The sequence below is a fragment of the Solanum lycopersicum genome, chromosome 2, assembly GCF_036512215.1.
Source record: "Solanum lycopersicum chromosome 2, SLM_r2.1".
NCBI lineage: Eukaryota > Viridiplantae > Streptophyta > Magnoliopsida > Solanales > Solanaceae > Solanum > Solanum lycopersicum.
In genome coordinates, this window is record NC_090801.1 from 47,623,923 (window position 1) to 47,635,168 (window position 11,246).

Consider the following 11,246-nt stretch of genomic DNA (forward strand, 5'->3'; position numbering starts at 1 on the left):
AAAAATCATCTAAAAAAATTAGTTTTGCTTAAAATTCTGTCACTTAGTTTCTAATAGTTAATATTTTTGAATTAATTAGTTTACATATAAAGTTTAATTATTTTATTTTGTTAAAATTAAGAAGCTTGTTAATCAATTGATCTTAATTCATCTTATTGAAGTTTTAATCGAATTTGCTCATTAAATTTGATCGGCTAAGTTCTTAATCCTAAATATCTAATTCATCCTATTATCAACCTAACCTGTCATCAATTGAAATTTTCAGTCAACTTAGGCCCAAACCTTGACCCACTAACAAAACAATTTGGAAATTGAGCCCATTACTATTACAATTTGAGAAACCCATTCCCTATTAAATATTTCTAGAAATACCAACACACCAAGACGACCCGACACATACTGTTCTTCTTCTTCTCCAACTATCATGGTGCGAAGAACCCATCGAATCCAGTGCAAAATCAAAACTCAGAAACGCGACCCAAGTCCAGCAGCACACTCGTCTCCCTCCTCTCTCCTGTCGAACTTAGAATGTTGGAGAATTCTTAGGTGTCAAGATCTCGTGTGCTCACTCGTCCATGCTCGAGAATCGAGCGTCTCTCCTCTTGTTTCCGTTGAAGGGATTGTACAATTTCTTACAGAAATTCAAACGGCAGCCTTATTTCTTGGAGGATTCGAATTTTGGATTTCAAATTCACCTTTTCTCCCTCTCGATTTTCCCCCATTAAACAATGCTTATAACCATATATAAATCGATTGTTATCTTTTTTTCTTGGAGGGAGAGTGACTCAGAGTTAAGAGAAATTTGAAGAAATATTAGGCTATCTTTAGAGAGAATCATAGGGAGAACAAAGTTTTGAAAGAAATATGAATACAAGAATACATACATAAAAAAAATTAGTAGTAATACTCAAGCAAGAATCGATAAGAGATTTTCTTTTGTGCTCGCCTCTTGCAAAGCTCATTGGAATGTCGTTGTGGTAATGAAATCATTAATCCTCCGCTCATTCCCATCTCAGCTCGCTGCCCAAAAGAGGTAGACCCTTTATTTTTTTTCATTTAAATTCAGTTTCTTCTATGTCATTCTGTTTATGATATATTATCTTGAGTTCTCGTTCATGTGTTAACTTTGTTTGGATTTTCGTATATTAGGACTTGGTTAACAAGTTTCAGCTAGTAATATCTTTTCTTTGTATATGAGTAAACATCTGGGTGTAAATCCTGTTTGGAGATAGTTTGGCGTCATTTGCAAGCATGTTCGGTTTCTATCAGAAATATGTCACAAAATTGTGTTAAAATCATCTGGTGTGTTTTGTTGCCTACTATTGTTTTCTTCTCTGCTTGAAACTGTGGAATATGCTTGAAAAAAAAGAGATAAAGGAAAAATCCCCTCTCATTGTTTTCATGCCTAATTTTAGCAAAAACAATGATACTTTTACTATTTTTTGGCTACTGCTTTAGCTCTAGTTTAAAATGTTTAATTTTATTCTAAACATAAATATATTGTTACCTTTTCTTAGTATTATGTTGTATCTTAATCCTCATGACATAAGCTTTCCATTTAGTCACGGTTTGTCTTCACTATTTAGCTATCACTACCGTTGATTATTTTAATATATCATAAGGAGATTCGTCTAATTTTAAGTGGCTATGCTTTCAATGGTGCATGTTTTCCTTGGTCATTTTTAGCATAACACAGGTATAGTAAATTAAGCATATGCCATTTTGATCTTATATTAGTTGGTTCAAATTTTATTTTATTTTGCTTTTACTGTGTCATTTTTAAGGTGTATGAATATCTACAAATCATGGTTCATCTCTGCCTATTCTTGTTTTTCTAGTGGAAATGTTTGACCATTCTTATTGATATGGAAGTGGTATACAATTTAGGTGTTGCATTTATGAAAATATACAGTGTATTGCTCAAAGCTTGCCTACATATTCCTTTGTCATGTTGCTTGTCATTAGTTTATTTTATTTGTGTTTGGAGTCACTGTTTACTGTGTTACATGTATAGGCTTTAAATGTTTGCTTCCTTAACTCTTGTTATCGTTAAGTGTCGGTTGACATATAGTAGTTCATTCAGCTTTGTTTCGAGTCATCTTTTATTGTGATTTAGTAGTAATTTCGGTTTTCATCTTAAATCTTAAAATACTTGAGTTACTTTATTCTCTCATTTGTTTTGTTTGATTCATAGGCTAATATCATTTCTTTCCTTTCTTGTATGAATCTCTTCGAGTCCATAATGGAGTTCTTCCATTTGCATTCCCGAATCGAGCCATAGAGGTTTACACCTCTCGTCACTGAGTCAGCCACACCATGGGTGTACAGGGAAGAATGTGAAATGCTAGGGGTTGGAAATTGAATTTCAGATTCCAAAAAGGCTCAAAAGAAAGTTGTATATGTGCAGTATACATTCTGTATACATGATATACAGACCTAATAATTGATATACATGTTGAGTTGCTGTGAATACATGGCTGCAAATTAAAATGCAGGTATAGAGGATCAAGAGAAGGCTGTATACATTTGAAATACGCTTAGTATACATCTGTATACAATTATGTATACACAACTTGCTTTGGCACAAGTTTTGGGAGAAGGCCCAAGTTTATAACCTCATCTTACCTTTTATTGTATTTGATTTTTTTTTGTCTAACTAACCTTTCTTTGCATTGATTTTTGTTCGATTAAATTCACGGAAAAAATGTCATTTATCCTTTTATGTTAAAAATTATAATATTTATTTTTTCTTTATCTAGTTTTATTTTATTTCATTAGATGTAGTGCGCTATGACTTACTTCCCTTAAAAAAATCTCTTTTAAGTTTATTTACCTTAAAATAAAAAATGGGATTTTTTTCTGAATTAATATGTTTTCATAATTATTGAAAAGCCATTTTTAGTCAAATCTCGGGTCAACCGCGAGTTAGCGGGCGTTCCGAGGTCCTAATACCTTCTTGGAATGTACACACATTTGAATTTCGAACCCTTTTTCAACTGATTTTATCTGTTTAAATTTTTTGAAAATAATTATAAGATTTTTTCTTGATATTTTTTAAAAAATCAAGTGGCGACTCTGTAACTTGGAAAATCATTTTTTCTTAAATCATAAGATTTATTGATTTTTTGAAACTTAGTCATTTATCTTTTACTATATTTTTTCGTAAAACAATCATATAAATGTTAATCTTGTTGATGAGGAAGTCTACTGGGTCATGTATTGGGACATGTATGTATTGAATGCAACACCCCTGACAGTGGGGTGTCAGTACAAAATAATGTACCGAGCATGAAATGCTATAGAATAATGAGCAAGTATCATAATATACCAAAAGCAATCACGTAAGGAAATCAAAATTTAGATAAGCATGCTAACCCACTACTAAATAAAAAAAAAATACAAAAATGATCAAACAACAACCTAACCAAGACCTCATAAGCTCACCACCTACCTAGGCCACCAAAAGTCCAAAAGGTGTCAATCAATCTGCTTACCCCTATCGGTAGCCCCTTGTCTTTGTAAGAAGTCACATACCTTTTTTGGCAGCGATATAGCCCGCATGCAGTGTATAGCCCTCTTAGGCAACATCATAGCTCTGTGGGCTGCACATAGCCTTCCCTTGCATCAACATAGCCCTATAGGCAACACATAGCCGTCTTTGGCATCAAAATAGCCCTATAGGCAACACATAACACTCGTTGGAATCAATATAGCCTTGTGGGCAACACATAGACCTCATTGGCAATAGCGTAGTCCTAGTAGACAGCATCATAGCCCCCATAGGAAGATCATAGCTCAACAATTAACCACAATAGCCCCAAGGGCTACAACAAACAATTGAATAGGCAAAAGGCGAGCAATTTAGCTATAAACAATATATATAAATATTCTCCACGTCAACTTAACTTAGTATCGTTCTTAACAGACTATGAGTCCCTAAAATGATGGTTTATAACCACTCAATCATCCAACCACTCGCAATTACATCTACAAGATCACGCAACATTAACTACCCTATTATATCACTCCCAAGATCTAAGTAAACATGTCGAATGGAGGGAATAACCTTAACATACCTTTCCAATGCGCTCGAAAGATCGTAATTTCCTTCAAGAATGTTGTCCGTATGTTCTAAGCTTCGCAATACTATATGTACAGAGCTTGTAGATACCTATAAATACTTCACAATTAATCTTAAATCGGCAGATTTTCCATATTTCTCCAACTTGTCGGAACGTCCATAGAAATTCATAAAAGAGTTTTGAGATGTTTACCTTAGTTAACCCAGTGAAAAACTTGAAGAAACATGAGTATTTACAAATTTATATCTTATAGATTCAAACACAGTGAATAGAAGGGAAAAACGATTGTCATGTGTAAAGATCACGTTTCTAGGCACGGGGGGAAATCTTTTATGGAAGTATTCATCAAAAACTAACCTTCATCATGCATAAACTCCATATGAACCCTCTCTTAAGCTTTCTTTCTGGTTTGGAAGTGAAAGGAAATGTTTTCATGGCTTAAAAAGTTTAGTAAGCCGAAATACCACATTTTTTACCCAACCCAGATTCTACCCTGGCAGTTCGAAATAAAATCCTCATAACATTTTACTGTGATATTGGTTGGATAAGGAGTTATCTTTTAAAAGGAACTTACAATAACTTTCAAAAGTTCTCGGAAAATATTTTTCTTTTATGTTTTCGACTTTTTCGAGTCGCCACTTAATTTTTGAGAAAATTCAAGAAAAGCTATGTTTCCAAAAGAATTAAACAGAAAAAATGATTTTTTAAAAACTTAAAAGGGGTTCGAAGATTCTCATTTATATTTTAGGAAGGTTTTACAACACCTAAAATACCCACTAATGTAATTTTCCGACAACTAGCTTATTTGGCTAATAATTGTTTAATTTAATTTTGAGATGAGAAAATTTTTGAAGTTTGTTTGAAAATAAGTATTAATCTTATTACATAAGTGAATCCTTTCATTTGACTTGAAGATTTGTTAAAAATGCAAAAATACTTGAAACTATTATCTAGATGGACTATTTACTTCATTAAATTATTTTAGGTCATTTTTTAAGTCTTTCTTTTATAGTCGATCGATTTAGTTTAAATAGTTGAAATATAGCGGCGTCTTGCGAGGATTTGTAGTTTCTAACCTTAAAACTACCGACAAATAAAAGAAAAATAAACGAAAACAAGAGAGAGAGAGAGTTGAGTCCAAATCTGGGTTATCTGTCCTACTAGACCGATAGTTGCACCCAATGGGTTTTGAACCTTTGGCCCATTTCAATAGTACCTGTCCTAAACTAACACTACAATAATAAGTAATAAATTACAGAAAATAAAGACGACAAGGGCTTAAGCCCCCGAAATACAAAATTTAGAAAAAACAATTCTGGGCGTCTTGATCCCAAAATTCTTTAGCTTCCGAATTCATCTGAATTTTCTCCGGCTTAGGAATTAGTACGCCATCTTTTTGAGATTGACTCGATAAAGGGAGAACTTGGGTCTTTATCGCTTTCTAGTAATGTCGGGAGGAAGCTCATGATGAACTCATACATATTCATATGCAAACACAAGGATGACAAAGGAATTAATACACATCTATAGCAAAAGAAAAAACTTAATATTTGCATTCAAATAACAATAATAATAATACCCCCCCCCCCCCCCCCCCCCCCCAAAACTGATAGCGTGATGGGCTCACTGTGAGCAACAAAAAAGTGACTTATTTTATCATTAGCAAGAAATGGTACCGAAAGTAACCAAAGCGGACATAATTACAAGGAATACACCCACACTTAAAATAGCTAAAACATGTTGACAACAAGGGCACATACGGGAGAGTCTTGCCTAGAAAGCTAATTGAAATTTAAACCAACTGTTTAACTTACAGAAAAAAAAGGCAGGAACATGACCCTAAAAGATAACAAATAACTTTAAACCATTTCTAACAAGATTAAAATGTACAAAGAAAAGCAAGATATTTGAAAACCATGTTGAATCGACTCATAAATAGTAACCCGTTTAAACATTAACGCCTAGATGAAAGAGGGAGGGGGGGGGACGGAGATAAACCCAAATTTTTTCCAAGTAGTGAGAAAACAAACATAGAAAGGGAGGGACGTGACAGCCAAGGTCATGATGTCGAAACAACTTAGATGCATACATTAAAATTGTTCTCCTTTCATTAGCTGCTTCACAGTAAGAAACATTAAATACAAAACAAAATCTGATGAGAGCAATATTTAAAGAAGAAGCTTGAGCAGGGAGGGGCACTCGGCGAGCATTTAGACAATTTGAAATAAGCAGTTCATTGTTAACCCTACTCATCTTTTCGGAAAGTACTCGGACTCATCGCAAGTAACTAGGCATGCTGATTAACAGAGAGAATCAAATATTACGACTTAGAACCCACCCCTTAAGACTAACAATGACATAAACATATACTAGCACATATAGAGAAAACTAGAGACAAAAAAAACACCTCACTCCCAGAAAAACGAACAGGAGGATAATATTCAAATCGCTTAAAAAAAGCATGGCAAGTGACTCTCAAACATTATTAGGGAAATATGGGGGCGGAATACCAAAGGAAATAACACGGAACTAAATGAATGGGCGAGAAGCAAACATCAGGCTATTATGGTTCATACAAAACACAAACCAACAGAAGGCACTATAAGCAAACAGATTTGCTATTCCAAAGGAGAAACACGTCGATTTTATCAGGTTCTTGGGCCTTGGCAATAGCAATCTGAAACGGTGGACATACTACATTCAATTTACACTTTCACACTCGGCTTAACTCATATTGCAGACCCAAGAGGCAAGACACTTCGCACATGGACATAACGGCAAGAAAAGCGCTAAATACATACATCGGAAATTCGTATGATTTGTAGACATGAATAAAAAAGGACCTTGACATTCACAGATATGAGACAAAATAACACAGATATGAAAATTTTGAGGACTGAAAAGAACAAATCTTCTGATAACTAAGATGATCCGGTTTGTTCCAGTAAACACATTAAAAATGAAGAGTAAAGGAAATACCAAAATAAGATTAAACCATTACAAATTTTAATTCGCGCATTTGACCGAGGATGGTAAGGACACACAAGAACCAAAGAACTCTAACAACACAAACCCAGATATCATACTTAGTCAAAACGAAGTAAGAAACAACACAGCCAGCAAAATAAACTTGAATACTGAAGGAGGTAACTAGAACTGAGCTCAGATCTTACGAACTAAACAACATCTCAACCAAGATAGTTTAAGAATTGTAAAAGGAATTTACCTTTTTAGGAGCAGCGAGTTGGGCGTAGGCAAGCTCGAGGATGATTCCAACCAACACAAGGAGCTTTCGATGAACTTCAAAGAACAATGAATGAAAGAGAAGGAATACAAAAATCTTGATCCAAGGCCCTGCGACTCAACCTTCAAAAAGAAACACCGGTTCCTCCTCTATCTTTCGGCTTTCTATTCACCTCAATTTCGACTTATATAGAGTGTGCCTTTCAAATATCACTCTGTATCTTGTGTCTCTTTTCTTACTATATCCTCTGTAACTCTCCAATATGTATTTTTCAACTCAAAATCTTCCTCCCCTCTCTTCTCTGTTTTCTGCCTAAGAGATTTTCACTAAAATTTCCGAAATATACTTATAACTCTTAAGAGTTTTTCCTAATTCTTCACCCAAAAAAAAAAAGATCCCTATTCAAGAACGATAAGGATGTATTTATAGGAGAAGAAATTAGGGTTTTCGAATCGCGAATCTCATGCCCAATCCAAATTCAAATTACTCCCAAGGACAAGGAACAGTTGGGCTGTACCAGATTATCCCAAAATTTGGCCAAAAATCCCAAAAGTTGAAAGGGACGCGGACGAGTGTGATCAACCTCCCGTCCTTGGAGCTCGACGTAGCGTCATCCTGCATCCTCAAGGACGATCCTGCAGGCTTGGAGGTGCTGTTGGAATCGTACAAGCGCAGAAAGGAGAAAGGGACAAAGGATTGCAATGCTTCGCCTGCGCGCGCGGGTGTCGCCCACGCGACGGATTTTCGTCGTATTTGTTTGCTCCGTGACGGGGATGAACAGAAGGGGAATCTGGGTCTTCTTTTGGTGCAGAAGAAAAAGGGGGTTAGGTCGGGTCAATTTTTGGGCTCAATAATTGGGCTGGAGTAAGGTGCTGAAAATTGGGTTGGAGCTAATGAGGGGGATGGGCTGGAATGATTAATTGGGTTGGGATTTGAATTCTTGGGATTAAAGGAAGGGAAAATTGTATATAATAGCAAACTAATAACCTAAATTAAATAGAATAGCTAGGGTTTGATTTAATTGTGCTCCATAGCAAACATTAGCTAAAATTTGCTAGCATCTCTCTCCCAAAAATCTCGCTCGCCACTCTCCATTATCGCTCGCCTCTCTCGCTTTATACACAAAAGTGTATAATTCTGTTTCTTTTATGTATAAAGCGAGAGGAAATTGTATATACACATGCAAAAATGTACATCTTCGTGTTATACACTTAATTATACAATTTACAAACATTTTACTTCAAATATTGCAGAGAAAAAGGCCAACGAATTATACAATTGCAGTAAAATACAATTTTCTCTAGCTTTATACAACAGAAGTGTATATATTGTGTTTCTGTTTTTGTAAAAGCGAGAAAAACATATATCTTCTTGCTATACACTTATAATTATGCAATATACATACATTTTAATTCGATTCAATTGTATGCAAAATAAATTATACAATTGCAGCGAAATAGGCCAGCGAATTATACAATTTAGGCCAGCGAATTATACAATTTAAGCCAGCGAATTATACAATTGTATATGTATAGTAAATTATACAGTTTTATGTTTGCTATGAAGAACAATTATGCAAAGTTTGCAATAGCATACAAATATGAATTTTTTGTTTGCTATATGTGAAAGTTGCCCTTAAAGGAATTGGGCTCGAAAATTATGAAATGGTTGGGAATTTAAAAAGTAAAAATTAGGCAAATGATATAATGTAAATGATAAATTACATTTTATCCCTATAAAATCAATATTTACCAAAAATCTGTTATTTTTAAGAATTTCGGATACTTTATAAAACAAAAATGATACTTAAATATAAATGGACGGATATAACTGTTAGTGCGAAAATCAAGGGTAACAGATTTCCCTTCCCTTGATTTATGTTAATCTTGTAATAATTTTACCGTGAAAACTGCATAACAACGTACTAAATTAATTCATCATTCAATTTAATAATATTTAAAAAGTCAAATTCAGAATCAGAAAATAAAATTATTTTGCGTAAAAAATCTCTGGAACGCCAATTCTGAATTTTTAAATATGAATATTTCGATCTTGTTGCGACATTCTGGAATATGGGAAAGTGATTTTATGTATGAGCGATACAAAAGTGATGGGATAGTGGTTGGTGAAAATATTTCGTTCATGAATCTTATTTCAACAATTGCGGCTGAGTTGGGTATTGACGAATCGAAAAAAAATATAGAGATTAGATATGTTGTTGAAGGAAATTCGTCTCCATTGTGTATTCAGAATGATATGGGTGTAAAATTGTATGTAGAAATTAAGAATCATGAGGCTGGGTTCGGAACTTATCCTTTATGCATTGATACTTCAGATAAAGGTGTTGAAGAGATAATAAATTTCGATGCAACAACAGGTGTCATCATGTGTTTTGAGGGTGAAAAAAACGATGCAAAGGCTCTCAATATTGTTGAATCATCAATTGATTATGCATATTACATACCGGAAATGGATGTTGATAAGTATATATCAGACACCAATAATTCATTTCTGTAAGAGAATCAAATGTATAATGATAACTCAACTCTGAAGGTGGTAATGGAAATTACAAAATAAAGAATAGTTTCAATTTTAAAGTTAAAAGATCTGATAACAAAAGGTATGTTTTCAATTTATATGTTAATATTTTTAATAATATATAATTGGTTTTCAATATTATATGTTGTGTGTAGTGTTTTGTGTAATACGATTTGGTCGTAATAAGTTTTGTCACATTTTGAATGTTTAAACCAGTAAATGTAATAGTTCTGATCAATTTACAGAAAAAGTTATAAAGATGTGAAATAGTTATTATAAAGTATCATTTATATTGTGAAAATGAAATAAAGTGTGTGTGTCTATATATATATATATATATATATATATATATATATATATATTGTTTATTAAAAAAGTCAATCTTAGCAAATAGTCAATATATGTTTTTTTATTGCAGCTACGTATTAGTTTGTCATTCAAATGATTGTTGTTAGAAATTGAAGGCATCTGTTAGAAAGAATTCAGAAAAATTCATAGTGAGATACTTTATTAGTGAACATACATGTCCATTAAGGGATAGGGTATTAAGCAAGGTACAATCCACAGTTGGGTTTGTTAGTGGTATGACAGCGCCTAAATTAAGGAATCATAAAAGAAAACATACTCCGAGCGATATAATTGATTATAACAGGAAAATGTATGGCGTTGAGATTTCTTATCGACAAGCATGGCGCACAAAAGAGCGTGCATTGAAACTTATAAGAGGTAAACCTACTGATGGCTACAGAAACATGCCAAGGTACATATATATGTTGGAAACTGTGTATCCAAATTCATATATGAGGATGCATAAGTGTGAATACAACGAATTTATGTATCTTTTCATATCATTACGACCAATGATGAGAGGATTTGAGTTCTGTAGGCCAGTTGTTGTTGTAAATGCTTCACATCTTAGTGGAGCTTATCGAGGTACATTTGTGTCTGCTAGTACACTTGATGAAACAGGTATGACATGTTGTTTATGAATTTATTTTATTATTTTCTTAATATTAAGTAGTTATTTAGTATATGTTGTTTTGTGTTTATATATTAAGGTTGCATATTGCCTTTGGCGTACGGACTAGTTGACACAGAAAATAATTGTTCATGGACATGGTTCTTTCAACAATTTAAGAATGAATTTGGTGAGAGGGAAAAATGTGTATTGTATCTGACAGAAATGAAAGCATAAAGAAAGGTGTGAGCATTTTTTGTCCAACTGTTCCTCATTTTGCATGCATATGGCACCTCTGGAAAAATGTGTGTTTAAACTTTAGGAGAAGCAGGACCATTCTAAGTGATCTGTTTTATTCAATGGCTAAGACTTATAGAAAGGATGATTTTAAAAAATTGATGGCTAAATTGGATAAAATAGATGA

The 11,246-nt window shown here is 33.6% G+C and overlaps 1 long non-coding RNA gene across 1 annotated transcript; it reads right to left on the bottom strand.

Moving 5' to 3' along the window:
- Nucleotides 1-3,233: 3,233 nt before the first annotated feature.
- LOC104645575 (uncharacterized) lies at nt 3,234-8,129 on the bottom strand. The gene is made up of 2 exons (XR_011214581.1): nt 7,309-8,129; nt 3,234-3,675 (listed from the first exon to the last, which is right to left on the bottom strand). It is a non-coding gene; the product is annotated as an uncharacterized lncRNA (long non-coding RNA).
- Nucleotides 8,130-11,246: the final 3,117 nt, after the last annotated feature.